A 23326-nucleotide genomic window follows, 5' to 3' on the forward strand; every position below is an offset into this window, starting at 1 on the left:
CCTAGGACACATTGAAATGATTTTTCACTACAAACTTAAAATATCAGTGGCAACACATGCTGCACACTCCAGAAATAAGCAAACAAAACAAAAAAAGGAATGAAGTCCTGATTTCAATTCCATGTGATTTAACAAATATTTATTGCAGGAATATTAAATGTCAGGCACTGTACTTGGTGTTGGAAATTCAGAAATGAATAAGATACTGCCTCTGCCACTATGATAAAGTTCTTCGAGGACAGAGACCAATATGTTATCAACTAATTTTAATTAAAAACAGGGTTAAAAGATTACTTATAACTTTTCTCTCTTCATCCTAGCTCTCTGATTATTTTCCTTTTCTAAATCTTCTTCCTCAGTCTGTTCCTTAATGTTGATATTCTTTGTGGTTCTATCCTTGATGATCTTCTTAATCTACATACACTTCTTGTATGATCTCACCCACTCCTATAAAGTATCAGCTGCATATCAATGATTTCCAAATCTGTATCTATAACCACTTTTTATCTCATGCATTTCAAAACCATTTGAGTATCTCTACCTGGATATACCTCAGAAACCTCAAACGCAATGTGTCCCACATCAAACTCTTCTTCTTTTGACACCTTCTTCTCCCAACCTATTCCATGCCCCCTATATTCTTTTTTAAAAATTTTTAATGTTTATTTATTTTTGAGAGAGAGAGAGACAGACAGACAGACAGAACACAAGTAGGGGAGGGACAGAGAAAAAGGGCGAAACAGATTCCAAAGCAGGCTCCAGGCTCTGAGCTGTCAGCACAGAGCCTGATGCGGGGCTCGAACCCACTAAAAGTGAAATCATGACCTGAGCTGAAGTCTGACGCTTAACTGACTGAGCCACCCAGGTGCCCCTCCCTGCCCTCCATATTCTTAATCTTGGTTGGTGGCTGTATTAGTTTTATAGAGCTGCTATAACAAAGTACCATAGACTGGGTGGTGTAAACAACAGAAATTTATATTCTTACAGCTCTAGAAGCTAAAAATCCAAGAGCAAGGTGTCAGAAGACTTGCTTTCTTCTGAGGCCTCTCTCCTTGCTTTGCAGATGGACTTCTTCATATTCATATGGCATTCTCACTGTATGCATGTCTGTGTTCTAATCTCTTCTTATGAAGACAACAGTCATATTGGGCTACAGCCAATGCATATAACCGTATTTTTCCTTAATTACCTCTTTAGAAGCCCTATCTCCAAATACAGTTACATTCTAAGATAATGGGTATTAGGGCTTCAACATATGAGTTTGGTAGCGTGGAGGGCACAATTCATCCCGGAACCGTGGAACCATCACCCACCCTGGCTCCAAAACCAGAAAACTGAGGTTTGTCCTAGACTCCCTTCTCTTTTTCACATTCCCTTGATTTAATCAGTCACGAAATCTTATGGATTCTAAATTCTTACATCCTTCAAAGCCATTCTTTCCTCTCTATGTTGACCATTAAAACTTTAGTCTAGGTCTTTGAGAGGTCCCAAATCCATATCTCTAACCAATAAGATGTGTCTTATCTAACCTGTTGGAACTCTTCACTTGGATATTTCATAGGCACCTCTAATATTACATGTCCCAAACTGAAGTAATTATCTCCCCTTCCAAACATACTCTTCTTTCTGTATTACCTTCCTCACTGAATGACACAATAATTAGTCCAAGTGATCCTTAGTTTTGTTTTCTTGTTCACCCCCATGCTTAATCAGCTATTAAATCCAGTCAATTTTGCCTTTGAATTATCTCTCCAGTTCTATTGCCTCCATCCACAATTGCCACTTAGTTGACGTTCTTATACTTTTACTGTTGCATTAGAATCCTAACTGGTTTCTTTGCCTCCAATCCATTGCCTTCAAGGTGATCTTTCTAAGACTCAAATCTGAGGATACTCTTTCCCCTGCTTAAAATCCTTTCCTGTATATTCATTATCTATAATTAATATCAAAGCTACTTATGGTGACATCATAGGGACTTCATGGTCTGGACTCTGCCTATCTCTCCAGCTTTTATTTATTTACTTAATTAATTAATTTTTATTTTTTATTTTTCCTTTTGAATGGTTTTTAATCAGGTATCATTTATAACTCAGATTTCAATCAATAGCAATAGTATCATCAAATCTTATACAACAGCGATATTTCACCCTAGTAAACTTTTTTTTTGAATGTTTATTTTTTTTTGAGAGAGAGAGAGAGACAGAGCATGAGCAGGGGAGGGGCAGAGAGAGAGGGAGACGCAGAATCCAAAGCAGGCTCCGAGCTGTCAGCACAGAGCCCGACGCGAGGCTGGAACCCACAGACCGTGAGATCATGACCTGAGCCGAAGTCGGACGCTCAACCGACTGAGCCACCCAGGTGCCCCTCACCCTAGTAAACTTAATGAAAAAGTATGATACCAAGCATTACCTCTAATGTCTTTTTTTTTTTGGTTGCATTATGATGGTTTTATTTATTTATTTATTTATTTAATATGAAATTTATTGTCAAATTGGTTTCCATAGAACACCCAGTGCTCATCCCAAAAGGTGCCCTCCTCAAGACCCATCACCTACCTGCCCCCTCCCTCCCACCCCCTATCAACCCTCAGTTTCTTCTCAGTTTTTAAGAGTCTCTTATGCTTTGGCTCTCTCCCACTCTAACCTCTTTTTTTTTTTCCCTTCCCCTCCCCCATGGTCTTCTGTTAAGTTTCTCAGGATCCACATAAGAGTGAAAACATATGGTATCTGTCTTTCTCTGTATGGCTTATTTCACTTAGCATCACACTCTCCAGTTCCATCCACGTTGCTACAAAGGGCCATGTTTCATTCTTTCTCATTGCCACGTAGTACTCCATTGTGTATATAAACCACAATTTCTTTATCCATTCATCAGTTGATGGACATTTAGGCTCTTTCCACAATATGGCTATTGTAGAAAGTGCTGCTATAAACATTGGGGTTCAAGTGCCCTTATGCATCAGTACTCCTGTATCCCTTGGGTTAATTCCTAGCAGTGCTACTGCTGGGTCACAGGGTAGGTCTATTTTTAATTTTTTGAGGAACTTCCACACTGTTTTCCAGAGTGGCTGCACCAGTTTGCATTCCCACCAACAGTGCAAGAGGGTTCCCGTTTCTCCACATCCTCTCCAGCATCTATAGTCTGATTTGTTCATTTTGGCCACTCTGACTGGCGTGAGGTGGTATCTTACATGTGGTTTTGATTTTTATTTCCCTGATGAGGAGTGACGTTGAGCATCTTTTCATATGCCTGTTGACCATCTGGATGTCTTCTTTAGAGAAGTGTCTATTCATGTCTTGTGTCCATTTCTTCACTGGATTATTTGTTTCTCTGGTGTGGAGTTTGGTGAGTTATTTATAGATTTTGGATACTAGCCCTTTGTCTCATATGTCATTTGCAAATATCTTTCCCATTCTGTTGGTTGCCTTTTAGTTTTGTTGGTTGTTTCCTTTGCAGTGTAGAAGAGTTTTATCTTCATGAGGTCCCAATAGTTCATTTTTGCTTTTAATTCCCTTGCCTTTGGAGATGTGTCAAGTAAGAAATTGCTGCAGCTGAGGTCAGAGAGGTTTTTTTCCTGCTTTCTCCTCTAAGGTTTTGATGGTTTCCTGTCTCACATTCAGGTCCTTTATCCATTTTGAGTTTATTTTTGTGAATGGTGTAAGAAAGTGGTCTAGTTTCATCCTTCTGCATGTTGCTGTCCAATTCTCCCAGCACCATTTGTTGAAGAGACTGTCTTTTTTCCATTGGATATTCTTTCCTGCTTTGTCAAAGATTAGTTGGCCATACTTCTGTGGGTCCAATTCTGGAGTCTCTATTCTTTTCCATTGGTCGATGTGTCTGTTTTTGTGCCAATACCATGCTGTCTTGATGATGACAGCTTTGTAGTAGAGGCTAATGTTTGGGATTGTAATGCCTCCCGCTTTGGTCTTCTTCTTCAGTATTACTTTGGCTATTTGGGGTCTTTTGTGGTTCCATACTCCAGCTTCGATTTTAGACAATTTCTTTCATAGAGATGGAGCCAACCAGGGGTCTCAGCTGGGCAGGGCCATGAAGCATGTTCATGTGACTTCATCCATGTTTTAATGTCTCAAAGAAAAATAATTTTCTAATTGTTGCAGGCATAATTTTGCATGACATTGATTCTGTAATTAATGAAATTTAAGTCATGATTCCATTTGTTTTACAATTTTTCGCCAAGCTTGGAGAAACAGAGAAAGTCATAAGAAACTTATGTTTACTGTTTTAGATTATTTCCCCCTCCCCAATGTGACATTATGCCTCAAATACCTTCCTTATACTTTACCTTTTATTGATACTGAGACCCTGCACTTTTTCACACTGCAGGGCATTTGCACACACTATACTCTTTGCTTAGATTTCCCTTCTTTGTTTGTTTGTTTGGTATCTTGCTTACCACTTTAAATGTTGCACTTATTATACTGCATTATAATCCATTTATATGTGTTTTTCTCCTGAGCAGACTTTGAGATATTTTAAAATGTGCCATATTTGTTAAAAAGTATTTAATTAAAATTGAGGTCAAAGCAATATGCCTTGGAAGCATAGCCGGTGTGTGTGTGTGTGTGTGTGATCACTTTTGATTCAGGAGTGCAAAGAAAATTGCACGAAGCACATGGAATTTCAGTAGATTGGTCATTTATTAGCACTGTTTATTCAGTGCCCTCTATGTGATTATTATCACACATTATCACTGTTATAGGGGCTAGATATTTATTTATTAGTGGACAAGAGAAACACAGCCCTTGACATTATAGAGCTCAGAGTCTAGCTGGGGAGCCAAAAGCTAAACTAAAAGGAAAATATTCTGTATCCTGTAAATAAAGAAAAAATATAAATTATGAATCATGGTAAGAAAGAAAAGTTCAGGGTACTATGAAATCACTTAATTTGAATTGGGGGTGTCACGGAAGTCCATGCTGAGATATATCTTTTTTTTTTTTAAGTTTTTTTTTTTTCAACGTTTTTTATTTATTTTTGGGACAGAGAGAGAGCATGAACGGGGGAGGGGCAGAGAGAGAGGGAGACACAGAATCGGAAACAGGCTCCAGGCTCCGAGCCATCAGCCCAGAGCCATCAGCCCAGAGCCATCAGCCCATGCTGAGATATATCTTAAGCTCAGACCTGAATAATGAGTAGATGTTAGCTGATGAAGCGTGAAGAAAAGATTATCCCAGGCAGAGGGAACAGCACATGGAAATACCCTGAAGCAGAAGAGATCTTGTATTTGAAGAGTAAAAGGAAAGTCAGTGTGACTGTAGTACAGTGAATGAGGAAGAGAGTTGTTTAAGATAAGGCTGACGAGGTGGGAAAGGACCATCCCATACAAGATTGTGTCTATTAGGATTGTTTTTGGCTGCATGTAAAAGAAACCAAGCTGTGGTGGCTTAACACAATAAGTTTATTTTTCTGAGGTAACAACCTCAGTGTCAGCAGTCCAGCCAGGGCTTGTACAAGTTCTAGGACCCAAGCTTCCATATTTTTTTCTGTGATCCTTTGACCATCGCTTCCTTCTTCATGCTTCCGAGATGACTATTTCACTCCCAGTCAGGAAAAAGAAAATGTAAAAGGCAAAAGACATGTGACAGGTGAATCTATCTCTTTCCATCAGGAAAATAGGAGTTTTCCTGGAATCCCTATATTGTAGATTTCTGCTTATCTTATTGCCTAGAACTGGGTTCTCTATACTGGTGTCTGGGGAGGTTTTGTTTTCAACTCAGCCTATTACTACTCCTAACAAAATGCTGAGTTTGTTATAGAATGAGGAAACATATTGGGCAGGTAACTCACAGTTTCTGCCACAGGATTTGAAGTTTATTCTAATGGAAATTCATTGAGGGGTTTTAAGCAAGAGAGACACACAATTCCTTTTTCATTTATTAGCATCTCTCTGGCTGCTATGAGAAGAATCAATTGTGAGGAGACAAGAATTTTAAAAGGTTCATCAGTTAGGAGGTAATTGCAAGAGATGATGGTAGCCTGGACCAAGGAAGTGATAATAGAGGTGGTAGACAGATTCGGGGTATATTTTAGAGGTAGCACATACTCGGTGATAGATTGGATATACAAGGTGAGAAAAAAGGAGGAATAAAAAATGATTCATGTATTTTTTTTGTTTGTGAATTTGGGTGGAGTGTGGTGCCATTCACTGGGATTAGGAAACATGGAGGAGGACAAGTTTGGGGTAATGAGTATGGCTTTGGACATGTTGAATTTGAGGTATGTATGAAGCATACAAAAGATGTCTAGTTGGCAGTTGGGTATATGTGTTTGGAGGTCAGAAGATAGGACCTGGAGTGGAAATATACAGGTATACTTAATTTTATTGTACTTTGCTTTACTGAGCTTCACAGATATTGCATTTTTTACAAATTGAAGTTTTGTGGCAACCCTGAATTGATCAAGTCTGTTGGTGCCACGTTTTTTCAATAGCATTTGCTCACTTTGTGTCTGTCACATTTGGTAATTCTCATAATACTGAAAAACTTTTCATTATTATATTTTTTATGGTCATCTGTGATTACTGATTATGATCACTGAAAGCTCAGATGATGGTTAGCATTTTTTAGCAATGAAGTACTTTTTAATTAAGGTATGTACATTTTTTAGACATAATGCTATTGCACACTTAATAGACTACAGCATAGTGTATACATAGCTTTTATATGCCCTGAGAAACAAAAAAATCTCATTTGATTCACTTTATTGTGATTTTCACTTTATTGAAGTGATCTGGAACTTAACTCACAATATATCTGAGGTTATGCCTGTAGATTTGCAAGCCTTTTGACTAGATGGTATTCAAAACTATGGCAGTTGATGACATGGTATAGAGAAAAAGTGCAGAATAGAAAGAGAAAAAGACTCAAGATTAAGCCCTGGGGAATCTTCAGTTACTTATTTAAAAATGTACTTTTATAATAGTTTTTACATTTTTATGAAAAAGATACATACCCATTAAAAAATATGCAAGTAATATAGAAAAACCCAGCAAAGGGGGAAAAAAAATCTTTCCAAATCAGCACTAACCAGGGATAGCCATTATTGGGTCTCATTTTCCTTATCGGAATAAAGACGGATAAATATAGTACCTATTTATGAGATTCTTGTGCTAATTTAGTGAGATAACCATTTAAAGTGCTTATTCTGTTACTTGGGAGATAGTAAACACTTCATAAGCATTAGCTGCTAAGATTAATGAACATTATTATGGGCATCAATTTTATTATATAGGATTAATAAATGAATACAAAAGTTAAATGGAAGTAATATACATGCTATTTTTAAAAAGTATGAGATTTTTTTAATTGTTTGAACAAAAGAAAAATAAATCAAAGTGAAAGGAATTGATATACTTCAGATCAATGTTTCTTCTCTCTCAAAAAATAGAAGTTTCTGAAAAACTATTTTAAAGTTAAGATCAACGATTTGAAAAATATAAAGAAGTTGTGGTCACTATATTTTTATTACCATGTTTAAATTTTTGATAGTGTTGACTGATTCCTTGGGTAGTTGGTTAAGAGCATGGGTTCTGTAGATAGCTTGCTTTGGTTCAAATCAGTTCTGCCACTTAACTAGCTATTAGCTGGTCAAATTATTTAATATCTACATGCTTCAGTTTTCTTATTTCCAGAATAGGGATTAACAAGTAGCTACTTCATTGAGTTGTTGTAATAAGTGTTAATATGTATAAAATATTTGGTATAGTGCCTGGTACATAATAAACTATTATTATAAATGTGAAGAAATGTGTTATTGTTATGAAACATGATAAAATGAGACCCCTTGCACTTTCCCTACCATTTTCTGATTTTTGTTAGTTATTTTATTATTTTTACCTTCTGTTTTCCACACCCTCCACCCCAGAATTCTTTACGTTTGGTCTTGGTTCTATGTTTAAATGAATTCAATGAATGGCTAAAATTAACAACACAGGAAACAACAGATGTTGGCAAGGATGCAGAGAAAGGGAAACCTTACACTGTTGGTGGGAATGCAAACTGTTGTAGCCACTCTGGAAAACAGTATGGAAGTTCCTCAAAATGTTAAAAATAGAACTACCCTGCAATCAAGCAATTGCACTACTAGGTATTTACCCAAAGAATTCAAAAATACAAATTTGAAGGGGTATGTGCATCTTGATGTTTATAAGAGCAGTATCAACAATAGCTAATCTATAGAAAAGCTCAAATGTCCATCAATGTATGAATGAATAGAGAAGAAGTGGCATATATATACAATGGAATATTACTCAGTCATCAAAAAGAATGAAATCTTGCCATTTTCAATGATGTGGATGGAGCTAGAGTGTATTATACTACGTGAAATAAGTCAGAGAAAACAAACACCATATGATTTCACTTATATGTGGAATTTAAGAAACAAAACAGGTGAACATATGGGAAGGGGAAAAAAGAGAGAGGGAAACAAACCATAAGAGACTATTTAATGATATATAACAAACTGAGGGTTGATGCAGGGAGATGGGTGAGGGGTGGGCTAAATGGTTTATGGGTATTAAGGAGAACACTTGTTATGATGACCACTGGCTGTTATATGTAACACCCAGGTCTTTATTCCTGAGTTATTTGTTTTGATATAATCACTTGGTTGTCTACATTTTCTCATTTACTAGTTTTTTAAAAAGAGGCAGTCATAAATGTTACATTTCTTGAACTTTTGCATACTTGGAAATATCTGTTGAAGGGAAAAACGATAGCATATAAAATTCTTGGGTCACACTTTGATTCTCTCAAGAGTTTGATATTGCTTCACTACCTTTTGGCATTGTGGGTTACACTGGTCCTTTATGGTCCCTCCATTTATTCTTTGGTTGGCCATATTTCACTGTAGAGATTCCAGCATTAGAAGTCAGATGATAGAGGAGATGGAGCTAGCAAATGAGAATTAAATAAGGTGGCCAGGATAATGGGAGGAAAACACTGAGGTGTGACAAAAGCCAATAAAAAAGTGTGTTTGACAAAGAAGGTGGCATTGAACTCAATTAAACCTTCTACAAGTTAGAAATACTGTGAAAATATATATTTTTTTAGTGGGGGGAATGTGGAAGAGCATTCTGGACTGTAAAAATAGCATGAGCACGAACACTCACTACCTAACTTGCTTACAGCAAGTCTGGCCCTCCATGCCCCAGTGCAACTGCCTTTCCCAGTCACACTTGCTTCAGTCCCACCAAGTGGACCCCTTCTACAAGAAGACTGGCCAGTACTCCTGCCCACACCATGTCTCCTAACCCAGAAGTTTTGCAAGGCCTTGGATCTGGCGGTAGTGGCAACAAGTTTAATTTCACAAGCAGACCAGAGCACACCTAGTTAAAACTTGCCACATTCAGGCCAGGGACCAAACACTACCCACGGCAGGCAAACAGAGCCTCTGAAAATGAGTAGCCTGAAGGATAAAGCAGCCAGGGCACAACAACAGAGCCCATGCAACACACATTAGAGAAACTCCCAAATCCCTAGGCCCTGAGGAAAAAGGGACTACAAGACCTCTTCTTTATAACGCCATTACCCTCAAGAACAGGAGAAGTAGCTGACTTTCCTAACACAGAAGCAGGCACAGAGACTTAGACAAAATAAGAAGACAAAAATTTGTCACAAATGAAAGAATAGGACAAGGCCACAACTAGAGATCTCAGTGAAACAGATATAAATAACATGACTGATAAATAACTTAAAGTAATTATCATAACGATACTCAGTGGACTTGAGAAAAGAGTGGAATGAAACCCTTAACACAGGGATAAGGAATAACATAGAAGAAATAAAAGGCTCAATAAACAAAATGAAAACCATACTTAATAGAATGAATATCAGGCTGGAAGAAACAGAAGAATGAATTAATGACCTAGAGGGGAGAATAATGGAAAGTAATCAAGCTGAAAAAAAGAGAAAAAAATTATGCAAAATGTAATAGACTTAGGAAACTCAGTGACTCCATCAAATTTAGTAACATTCACATTATAGGGTCCCAGAAGAAGAAGAAGAAAGAGAGGGGGGTAGAAGATTTATTTGAAGTAATAATAGATGAAAACTTCCATAATCTGGGGAAGAAAGCAGATATCCAGATACAGGAGGCATAGAGATCTCCCAACAAAATTAACAAAAACCAATCCACACCAAGACACATTATAATTAAAACGGCAAGATATACTGATAAGAAAAAAAAAAAAACTTTAAAATCATCAGGACAAAAGAAGACAGTTACATACAAGGGAAACCCCATAAGGCTATCAGGGGATTTTTTCAGCAGAAAGGAGTGGCATGATATTTAAAGTCCTCAATGGGAAAAATATGCAACAAAGAATATGCAGTAAGGCTATCATTCAGAATAGGAGAGATAAAGAGTTTCCCAGAGAAACAAAGTTTAAAGGAGTTCATGACCACTAAACTAGCCCTGCAAGAAATGCTAGAGGGGACTCTTTGAGTGGAAAGAAAAGACCATAAGTAAGGGTAATGAAATTAGGAAGCAGAAAAGCAGTAAAAATAGTATATATGTAACAATCAGTCAAGAGATTCACACACACACACACACACACACACGCACACACACACACAAAAGTAAAGTATGAGACCATATACTTAAAATATGGGGAGGAGAGGACTAAGAATGGGTTCAAACTTAAATGACCATTAACTTAATGTAGGTTGTTATATGCAGAAGGTGCTATATACAAACCAAATAGCAACCACAAATTAAAGCCACTAATAAATATGCAAAGACTAGAGAGAAGGAAATTAAATATATCACTAAAGAAAATCAGAAAAACATGAAAGAGAGAAAGACAAGAAAGGATCAGAGAAAATCATCAGAAACAACCACAAAACAGGTAATAAAATTGAAATAAATACATATCTATCACTTTGAATGTAAATGGGCTAAATGCTTTAATCAAAAGACATAAGGTGACAGAATGGATAAGAAATCAAGACCCATCTATATGCTGCCTACAAGAGACTCATTTTACACCTAAAGACACATGCAGATTCAAAGTGAAGGAATGGAGAAACATCTAGAATGGATGTCAAAAGAAAGCTGGAGTAACAGTACTTATATTGGAGAAACTGGACTTTAAAACAAAGACTGTAACAAGAGACGAAGAGGGCACTATATAATCATAAAGGGGAAAATTGAACAAGAAGATATAACAATTATAAATATTTATGCACCCAACAAAAGAGCACCCAAATACATTAAAAAGTTAATAACAAACATAAAGGAACTAGTTGATAATAATGCAATAATATTAGAGGACTTTAATACCCTTACTTACATCAATAGACAGGTCATCTAGACAGAAAATCAACAAGGAAACAATGGCTTTGAATGACACACTGCGCCAGGTGTATTTAACAGATATATTCAGAACATTGCATCCTAAAAAAGCAGAATACACCTTCTTTTCAAGTGCACATGGAGCATTCTCCAGAATAGATCACATATTACTCCATAAAACAAGTCTCAACAAATTAAAAAATATTGAAGTCATACCATGTATCTTTTTTGACCACAATGCTATGATACTAGAAGTCAACCACAAGAAAAAATCTGGAAAGATCACAAATACATGTAGGTTAAACAACATGCTACTAAACAATGAATGATTCAACCATAAAATGAAAGAAGAAGTAAAAAAGTACATGGAAACATGAAAATAAAAACACAATGCTGTAAAACATTTTTGATTCAGCAAAAGTGGTTCTAAGAGGGAAGTTTAGAGTAATACATGCCTACATCAAGAAGCAAGACACATCTCAAGTAGACAAACTAACCTTATACCTAAAGGAGCCAGAAAACAAACAACAAAACCTAAAACCAGTAGAAGGAAAGAAATAATAATGAGTAGAGCATAAATAAATGATATAGAAACTGAAAAAACAATAGAACAGAGTAAGAAACCAGGAGCTGGTCCTTTGAAAAAAATGAATAAAATTCATAAGCCTCTAGCCAGACTCATCAAGAAAAAAAGAGAAAGGACTCAAATAAAATCACAAATGAAAGAGGACAAATAACAGCCAACATCACAGAAATACAAAGAATTATGAGAGAATATTAAGAAAAATGATATGCCAACAAATTGGACAATATAGAAGAAATGGATAAATTACTAGAAGCATATAAACTACCAAAACTGAACCAAGAAGAAATAAAATTTTGAACAGACTTATAACTAGCAAGGAAATTAAATCAGTAATCAATACCCTCAACAAACAGAAGTCCAGGACTAGATGCTTTCACAGGTGAATTCTACGAAACATTTAAAGAAGAGTTAATATCTATTCTCAAACTATTCCAAAGAATAGAAAGGGAAGGAAAATTTCCAAATTCATTCTAGGAGGCCAGCATTACACGGATACCAAAACTAGATAAAGACACCACTAAAAAACAGAACTTCAAGCCAATATCCCTGATGAACACAGATGCAAAAATCCTCAACAAAATATTAGCAGACCAAATCCAAAAATACATTAAAAAATCATTCACCATGTTCAAAGGGGAGATACTCTTGGGTTCCAAAGGTTGTTCAGTATTCCCAAATCAATCAATGTGATACATCACATCAATTAGAGAAAAGATAAAAGCCAAATGATCATTTCAATAGACACAGGAAAAGCACCTGACAAAATACAACATCCATCCATTCATGATAAAAACTCTCAACAAAGTGGATTGAGAGGGAACATACTTCAACATAATAAAGGCCATCTATGACCCACAGCTAACATCATCCATATTGGGGAAAAAACAGAGAGCTGTTCACCTACGGTCAGAAACAAGACAAAGATGTCCACTCTTACCACTTTTATTTAACACAGTACTACAAGTCTTAGCCACAGCAATAAGACAACAAAAATAAATAAAAGACATTCAAATAAGTAAGGAAGAAGTAAAACATTCACAATTTACAGATGACATGAAACTATATACAGAAAACTTGAAAGACCACCAAAAACTGTTAGAACTGATAAATTAAGTAAAGTCACAAGATACAAAATCAATGCACAAAAATCTGTTGCATTTCTATATACCAATAATGAAACAGCGAAAGAGAAATTAAGAAAACAATCCCATTTACAATTATACCCAAAATAATAAGGTATCTAGGAATAAGCCTAACCAAAGAGGTGAAAAACCTATACACTGAAAACTATAAAACACTGATGAAAGAAATTGAATAAATACTGTTAAAATGTCTACACTACCCAAAACAGTCTACACATTTAATACAATCTCTATCAAAATTCTAATAGTATTTTTCACAGAACTAGAATAAGAAGCTGTTTAGAAGAAACAGCTCTAAAATTTGTATGGGAATACAAAAGACTTCGAATAGCTAAAGCAATTCTGAAAAATAAAAGCAAAGCTGGAGGCATCACAATTCTGGACTTCAAGTTATATTACAAAGCTGTAGTAATCAACATGGTATGGTAGTGGCACAAAAATAGGCATATAGATCAATAGAACAGAATAGAAACCCCAGAAATAAACCCATGATTATATAGTCAATTAATCTCCATCAAAGAAAGAAACAATTCCAATGGGAATAAAGAAAGTATCTTCAACAAATAGTGTTGGGAAAATGGACAGCAACATACAAAAAAAAAAAAAAGAAAGAAAGAAACTGGACCTCTTTATTACACTGTACACAAAAATAAATTTAAAATGGATTAAAGACCTAAATATGAGACCTGAAACCATAAAAATCCTAGAAGGGAGCACAGGCAATAATTTCTTTGACATCAGCCATAGCAGCTTTTTTCTAGATATGTCTCCTAAGGCAAGGTAAGCATTGGGACTACATCAAAATTTTAAAAAAAGTTATGCACAGTGAAGTAAATAATCAACAAAACTAAAAGGTAACCTACAGAATGGGAGAAGATATTTGCAAATGACATATCGAATAAAGTGTTAGTATCCAAAATATTTTAAGACTTATCAAACTCAACACCCAAAAACCAAATAATCCAATTAAAAAATGGGCAGAAAACATGAACAGACATTTCTCCAAATAAGCCATACAGATAGCCAACAGACACATGAAAAGATGCTCATCCCCACTCACCATCAGGAAAATATAAATCAAAACTACAGTGAGATATCACCTCACACCTGTCAGAATGGCTAAAATAAAAAACAAGAAACAAAAGGTGTTGGTGAGGATGTGGAGAAAAAGGAACTCTCTTGTAGTGTTGGTGGGAATGCAAACTGGTGCAGCCACTGTGGAAAATATTGTGGAGGTTCCTCAAAATTTAAAAACAGAACTACCCTATGATCCAGTAATCACATTACTGGGTAATTACAAAAGAATACAAAAACAGTAATTCAGAGGGATACATGCAGTGCCCTATGTTTATAGCGGCATTAATTTAAAATAGTCAAATTATGGAAGCAGCCCAAGTGTCCATCGACCGATGAGCGGATAAAAAAGAGGTGGAATATGTATACATTAGAATATTATTCAGCCATAAGAAAATGAAATCTTGCCATTTGCAATGATATGGATGGATCCAGAGAGTATAATGATAAGTGAAATAAGTCAGAGAAAGACAAATACCATATGATTTCACCCATATGTGGAATTTAAGAAACAAAACAAATAAGCAAAGGGAAAAAAAGAAAGAGAGACAAACCAAGGAACAGCCTTGTTTGTTCTTATAGAGAACAAAGTGATAGTTACCAGAGAAGAGGTGGGTGGTGGAATGTGTGAAATAGGTGATGAGCACTGGCTGATGTATGGAATTATTGAATCATTATACTGTACATCTGAAACTACTATAACACTATATGTTAACTAACTGGAATTAAAATAAAAACTTAAAAATAAGAAGTATATCATAGACCTCCTTCCTTGTCAGTACAAGAGCTCATTCTTAATAGCTAAATGACATTCCACATACAATAGAATATACTGTAATTTATTTACAGGTTCACTATTGACAGACGTTTGGATGACCTCTATTTTTTGACATTATAAAGAATGTTGCAACAGGTCCCTTGATGCATTATAAGTATCTTTGCATACTTCTATAAGCATTTCTGTAGGATAGATTCTTAGTAGGGTATATTAGTTTCCTCGGGGTGCCATAAATAACCACAAACTTGGTGGCTTAAAAACAACAGAAATTTATTCTCTCACAGGTCTTCCTTGATTCTTCCTAGTTTCTCATGGCTCTGGGCAATCCTTGGCATTCCTTGGCTTATAGCTGCACCACTGTAATATTTGCCTCTGTCTTCAAATGGCCTTCTTCCCTCCATGTGTGAATCTGTGTATCTTCAAATCTCCCTTTCCTTATAAGGATGGCAGCCACTGCATTTAGGCTGAAAAAATTATATCTCAATTTAATTGCAGTCCTGTTAGTATTTCTTATGTGGATTGATTGTTAATAACCATAAAAATGCACCATTTATAATTGTGCAATTTGGTCATTTTTAGTATATTCAAGAGTTGTTCAACCATCGTCACTAATTCCAGAACATCTTCATCACTCGCAAAAGAAACCCTGTAGCCATTACTATCACTTACCATTTCTCCATTCTCCCAGCCCCTGACAACCACTAATCTATTTTTGTCCCTATGGATTTGCCTATTTTGGACATTTCATATAAATGAGATTATATGTTATACGACCTTTTGTATTTGACTTCTTTCATTTAGCATAATCTTTTCAAGGTTAATTCATATTTTAGCATGTATAAACACTTAATTCTTCTTTATTGCTTAACAATAGTCCATTGCATGAACATACTACATTTTGTTTAATCATTTATTAGTATATGGACATTTGATTTGTTTCCACTTTTTGGTTATTATGAAATATGTACATTTATGTGTGAACAGGTTTTTAGATTCTTCTGGGATTATACCTAGGAGTAGAATTTCTGAGTCATCTGATATCTTTCAGTATATATATTTAGCTTTTTTTTATGTTTATTCATTTTTGACAGAAAGAGTTTGAGTGGGGGGGGGGGGAGCAGAGAGAGAAGACATAGGATCCCAAGTGGGCTCCGCACTGACAGCAGCAAGCCAGATGCAGGGCTTGAACCCATGAACAGTGAGATCATGACCTGGGCTGAAATTGGATGCTCAACCAACTGAGCCACACAGGCGCTCCTAGATGTTTAACTTTTTGAGGAACCACCGAACTGTTTTCTACAGTGGCTGTACCATTTGCATTCCCACCAGCAATGTATGAGTGTTTTAATTCGTCCACCTCCTTGCCACAAATTGTTATTGTCTTTTTTGAAATGTTTATTTTTGAAAGAGAGAGGGACAGAGTGTGAATGGGGGAGGAGCAGAGAGAGAGGGAGACACAGAATCTGAAACAGGCCCCAGGCTCTGAGCTGTCAGCACAGGGCCCAACGCAGAGCTCGAACTCACAAACCTTGAGATCATGACTTGAGCTGAATTTGGACGCTCAACCAACTGAGCCACCCAGGTGCCCCTGTTATTGTCCTTTTAAAAAATTATTACCATCCAAGTAGATGTAAAGTGGTATTGCATCGTGGTTTTGATTTATATTTCCCTAATCACTAATGATGTTTAGCATTTTTCATGCACTTATTAGCCATTGTACCCTTTTCAGTGTCTATTCAAATCCTTTGCCCATTTTTAAATTAGGTTATTTGTATTTTTATTATTGAGTTGTAAGAGATTTTGTTATATATTCTGAATACAAATACCTGGTTTCTCATGTGAATTGCAAATATTTTCTTCTTATTTGGCCATATTATTCCTTGATAATGCTCTTTGATGAACAAAATTTTAATTTTGATGAATTCCAACTTATATATATTTTTTCTTTTGTTGCTTGTGGTTTTGGTGTCATATCCAAGACTCTTGTCCAATCCAAGGTCACGAAACTTTATCCCTATGTTTTCTTCAAAGAGTTTTATCGTTTTAGCTCTTACATTTCAGTCTTTGATCCATTTGAGTTAGTTTTTGTATATGATATAAGGTAAGGATCCAAATTCATTCTTTTGCATGTGGAAATCCAGTTTTCAAACCACCATATTTTTAAAAAAATTTACATCCAAATTAATTAGCATATAGTGCAACAATGATTTCAGGAGTAGATTCCTTAGTGCCCCTTACCTATTTAGCCCATCCCCCCTCCCACACTCCCTCCAGTAACCCTCTGTTTGTTCTCCATATTTATGAGTCTCTTATGTTTTGTCCCCCTCCCTGTTTTTATATTATTTTTGTTTCCCTTCCCTTATGTTCATCTGTGTTGTCTCTTAAAGTCTTCATATGAGTGAAGACATATAATTTTTGTCTTTCTATGACTAATTTCACTTAGCATAATACCCTCCAGTTCCATCCATGTAGTTGCAAATGGCAAGATTTCATTCTTTATGATTGTCGAGTAATACTCCATTGTATATATATACCAAATCTTTATCCATTCATCCTCAAACCACCATTTGTTAAAAAGACTGTCCTTTTCCATTGAATGATGTTGGTACCCTTGTCAAAATTCAATTGTCAAAATTCAATTGACCATAAAGATTTGGGCTTATTTCTGGACTCTCAATTCTATTCCGTTGGTCTATGTGTCTATCCTCATGCCAGTATCACCTTGTTTTAAAACCAGAAAATGGGGCTTATTCAACTTTGTCCTTTTTTTACAAGAAGAAAAAGCTATTGGCTATTATAGGTCCCTTGCATTTCCATATAAATTTTAGGACCAGCCTTTCAGTTGCTGTAAAAGAGGCAGTTGGAATTTTGATGGGGATTTTTTTGAATCTGTAGATCAATGTGGGGAGTATTGCCTTTTTAACAATATTAAGTCTTCCAACCCATAAAAATATGATGACATCTTTTCATTTATTTAGGTCTTCTTTATTTTAAAATTTTTTTTAATGTTTTATTTATTTTTAAGACAGAGAGAGACAGAGCATGAGTGGGGATGGGGCAGAGAGAGAGGGAGACACAGAGTCTGAAGCAGGCTCCATGCTTTGAGCTGTCAGCACAGAGCCTGACGCAGGGCTTGAACTCATGAACTGTGAGATCATGACCTGAGTTGAAGTTGGACGCTCAACCGAATGAGCCACCCGGGAGCCCCTATTTAGGTCTTCTTTAATGTCTTCTAATAATGCTTTCTAGTTTCTAGTATACAAGTCTTACACTTTTGGCTAAATTTATTACTAAAACTTTATTTTTTTGGTGTTATTATGAATGAAATTGTTTCTTAATTTCATTTTTGGATCAATTGACAGTGTATAGAAATACATGTGGTTTATGTATATTGATCTTGCATCCTAAAACCTTGCTGAACTTATTAGCTCTAATACTTTTTTAGTGGATTCTTTAGGTTTTTCCATTATAGGATCATGTCAGATGCAAACATAGTTTTAATTATTTTTTTCCATATTTGATGGCTTTTATTTCTTTTCTTTGCCCAATTATCCTGGATAGATTTTATAGTAGATCTCCGAGTTTTGAAAATTGAGGTTTTTGAATTTTTTTGTTGTTGTTGTTTTTGGTTTTGGTTTTGTTTTGCAAATTCAGTTTTAGACATGCTGAGGTAGAGGTCCTTGAACATCATTTAAGAGGAGAAGTCAGGGAGATAGTTGGTTATTTATTTATTTATTTATTTAGGAGAGAGATTTGCTCTGGAGATTCAGATTTAGTAGATGTCAACAAAGAGATATTTATTGAATCCCTTGAAAAGATAACATTGCCCAAGAAAAGTGTTTAGAATAAGAACGAGGCCTAGAACAGAGGTCAATATCCCATAAATAATGGGGATAAGAAGGAGATCACAAAGGTAATTGAGTAGTCACTGCCAAAAAACTAAGAGTTAAATCTTGAAAGTGCAGTGTTAGGAAGTCAAGGGAAGAAAGAGTTTCCAAAAAATGAGAGTAGTCATTAGTTTGGGGGACATGAAATGCTTTCAGTAGTGCTGAAAACTTTAGTAAAATAATGTCTTGGGTAGATTAGGGCATGTTAAAATGCTTAAGGAATAAAACCAGTAAAGGTGATGGTAAAGATACTAAATAAAGACAGAGGAGATAATCAGTAAACTATATTTATTTCAGTCACTGAATAGTATCTTTGGATATGAATTACACCTGAATTTTCTGCATATTACTTAAGCTTTTTGATATAGTAGAAAACTTACTGTAGGGGACTCTTTGCTTGGAAGACAGGTCATATATAAGCAGGTTCCAGGTAGAAGAGGTCTGATCTATTCTTTTTATGCCAGAGTTTCTCAAACTATGTTTTGACTTGCATTAGCATCACCAGCAATATTTCTAAAGGTACAAATTGGTTAGTTTAATTACATAACTACTGGATTACGACCCCTGGAGTGGTACCCTGGAATCTGCATCCTAACAACTTCCATCAGGTAATTCTTATGCACACCTAAATTTGAAAAGCATGGCCCTGGAGGAAGCATCCTTCTAAAAGTTAGTTAAGCTGACACATTTACTCGAATGCAACAGAGATGAGACCTACTTAAAAGAGACACTGATTATAGCAACATGAGTTTATTTGGCTACCTTTGGGTACAAGGGTGCACAGCCTCAAAAAATGCCAATTGTCAAACATTCTGTTATGTTTCCAATGATGTCATTAGCATTTGGTTAAAACAATGATGCCCTTCCTGTGTGAGTTATTAAGTAGTGTTAAGATCTTCTATTGGTCAGGTTTCATCTTTCTATATTCTTCGTCTCTTAAGGTCAAGACTCATTGCTTTTGATCTATCTTATATCCCTTTTGATCAGTAACTACATCAACCTAAACAAAAGAGGAATTTAGGGGTGGAAATTGACCATCTAATCCATGTCTTGAGGTTTTCTATAAAATGACTGACTTATATCAAACAATATCTAAATCTATTCCTAGGTTGTTAATAGCTTCTGATACTTTTCAGCTTCATGCCTCTTTGAATTTTTCTTTGTGCATTATCTTTTTTTCTGACCAAAAAGTCTCTTCTTTTTTAAAAAAAAATTTTATGTTTATTTATTTATTTTTATTTATTTATTTATTTATTTATTTTTTAACGTTTATTTATTTTTGAGACAGAGAGAGACAGAGCATGAACGGGGGAGGGGCAGAGAGAGAGGGAGACACAGAATATGAAACAGGCTTCAGGCTCTGAGACGTCAGCACAGAGCCCGACGCGGGGCTCGAACTCACGGACCGCGAGATCATGACCTGAGCCAAAGTTGGCCGCTTAACCGACTGAGCCACCCAGGCGCCCCTATTTTTATTTTTGAGTGAGAAAGAGAGAGAGCATAGGAGGGGCAGAGACAGAGGGAGACACAGAATCTAAGCAGGCTCCAGGCTCTGAGCTGTCAGCATGGAGCCTGAGGTGGGGCTCAAACCCATGAACTGTGAGATCAAGATCTGAGCTGAAGCCGGACACTTAACCAACTGAGCCACCCAGGCGCCCCTAATCTCTTTTCTTAATTCACTATTTACTTCATGTGCTTATTCACAGAGGGTTTTTTTTTTAATTGTTCATAGCATCAAGGAAAGTTGGGACTAAAGTGAACTTAGAGATTTTATTTTTACTTTATTTTATTTTAAGAAAACTCAAGGCCAGAGTCATGAAACAACTTGTCCACAGTAACACAGCTAGTTAGTGACCCAGGGAAGACCAGACCAAGGTCTTCTGATTCTATTTCCAAGGCTACTATATATACTATTTCCTACTATAGCAGGGATTGTTATCCCCAGAGAAGATAAACTAATGATTTTTCATATGTTCTTCAAGTAGGACCAAGTCTGGTGTGCAAAAGGAAGAACTGAAGGAAAATAGTGAGTTTCTTTTTAAGCTTAGTCTGTTAAAAAGATTTAACTTTTAACCACTGTATTAGTTTTCATTTTTCCCCCTCATCTCTGCCAGAAACAATAAAATGACTGCTGTGGCACTGAGACCAAGGCAAGGTATAATACTTAAATCTGAGTTTAAATGATTTACAATTGAGTGGGAAGACTGTCTGGCATACTGGGCTTACCAGGCTATTTCTGAATGCCACTGACCAGCCATGTGACCCTCATCAAATCATGATGAGCCTCTGTCTCTCAGTTTCTTCATTTTATAGAGAGGATTCTACTCAGAGTGCTTAGACAGAGACCAATGAGAAAGCAGTTGCTTAAAAAAAAAGAAGTTACTTATATTCAAGGAGTATCAGCTTTGGGCAACTTAGTGACTGCCTTTTACAAAAGATAAGAAAGCTTAATGGACTCCTCACTGTGTCTTGATTAATTTTAACTTTTGAAACTTAAAAAAAAACCTCCAAGATAAAGAGAATATCATGTTTTGAAATGGGAGAAAACTCTGGAGTAGAAGATGTTTTTCTTACTACTGATCTTTTTTCTAAATAGGCCTATTAGATTTTACTAAAAGATTCATTAGAAAATGAACATGAAAGAAAGAGACAAGAAAAGAAAGAGATGATTCAAAGAGAATTTTACAAAAAAGCAATGACTGTAGGGAGAATAAAACCTCAGAGAGATGTGGTAAAGTCAAGCAATTTGGGTGAAAAGAACATGTGGTGCTGTGTAGTAGTAAGTGCCAAAGAGGATGGGTGGAAAATAGCATGTGCCTGGCCAAAGAGCTTTAAATTTTTTTTTAACTGAGAACAGTAGGAGATAAATGGGCAGTCTCCAAGGTGCTCTGGGAAATCAATCAGAAACATCATGAAGCAGCTGACTTAATTCATTCTATTCCTATTACAATAAATCTGACTGGCATATAAATTTCATGTGCCTGGAAATACTAGCCTGAAAAATTACTTTTGGGCTCTTGCTTGAATTTTTATGTTAACAGAGAAAACTAGGAATCCACCAAAACACAGAGAATCCAACTATTTTCTCCTCCAGAGAATAGTTCAAAGTCCAGATCTAGCCTACCGTGTAGATAGTAATTAACTATATAAAACAATTGGTAGCTTTTGGTTATCCAAGATGAGGATGCTGCATTTTTTATATGAAGGTACAAAACTTGCATTAGGGCAGGTATTTGGAGTATTTTTTTCATACTTGGGGTGGTTTTGTATTGATCCATCTGTACTTTCTAACGCTTCCTCCCTCATGCTCAGTGCTAAGAGGCTTGCCAGGGAACAGAATAAATGGAATGGCCCACCCACTTTGGGCCCATAACTGGGGCCTTATTAGCAACGTGGCTCAGACAACTGATTCTAATGAAAGCTCCACTGAGGTGGCTGAAATGGCTTCCCAAGCCTTAAACTAGAGCTACTGAAAAAGAGCTATATCTTTGTCAACATGAGCTTACTACAGACCAGTTGCCATTGATGATAAAAAAAAATCATAGTGGTCAGTCTGTTTTTATGCATTCTGCTGGGCATTTGGTGGGCTCACCAAGTACCCTAGAGACTTGTATTTCTCAATTCTGGAAAATTTTCTTGCACTATGTATTTGATAATTTCATCCCTATATTTTCTCTTTCTGAACTCTGATTATCATGTGGATGTTAGACCCACCAGATTGATGCTTAAATTTTATTATCTTTTCTCTACTATTTTTATATCTTTACCTATTGGTTTAGTGTTTTTTAAATTATTTTTAGAACAGTTTATAGGTTCACAGCAAAAGTGAGTGGAAGGTATAAAGTTTATCCATATGCTCCTTGTACTCACACATGCATAACCTCCGCCACTCTCAAAATCCTGCACCAGAACAGTACATTTGTTACAATTGATGAGCCTACATGGACATATAATCATCATTCAAAGTCTATAGTTTACATTAAAATTCATGCTTGATGTTGTACATACTATGGGTTTTGACAAATGTATAGTGACATGTATCCATTATAGTATCATACAGAATACTTTCACTGCCCTAAAACTCCTCTCTGCTGCACCTATCCATGTCTCCCTCCCTCCCTGCTAGCTGTGAACAACCACTGATTCTTTTACTATCTCAATAATTTTGCCTTCTCCAGAAGGTCATATAGTTGGAATCATATAATATGTAGCATTTTCAGATTGACTTCTTTCACTTAGTAATAATACGCATTTAAGATTCCTCCTTTCATAGCTTAATAACTCATTTTAATTTAGTGCTAAAAAATATTCCATTGATGGATATACACAGTTTATTTATACATTGACCTATTGAAGGACATCTTAGTTGCTTCCATGTTTTGGCAATTATGGATAAAGCTGCTATAGACATCTGTGTACAGATTTTTCTGTGGACATAACTTTTCAACTGTGTAGGGTAAATACCAAAAAGTACAATTGCCAGGTTACATGGTAAGAGTATGTTTAGTTTTGTAAAAAAAAAAAAAAAAAAAAAAAAAAAAAAAAA

General features: G+C 35.9%; 1 pseudogene; it reads left to right on the forward strand.

The window, feature by feature from the left end:
• The first annotated feature begins 5989 nt into the window (after positions 1-5989).
• LOC145713751 (interferon-stimulated 20 kDa exonuclease-like 2 pseudogene) overlaps positions 5990-23326 on the forward strand; it is a 35448-nt pseudogene continuing 18111 nt past the window's right edge.

Source organism: Panthera onca, chromosome X (assembly GCF_046562875.1).
Source record: "Panthera onca isolate mPanOnc1 chromosome X, mPanOnc1 haplotype 2, whole genome shotgun sequence".
NCBI lineage: Eukaryota > Metazoa > Chordata > Mammalia > Carnivora > Felidae > Panthera > Panthera onca.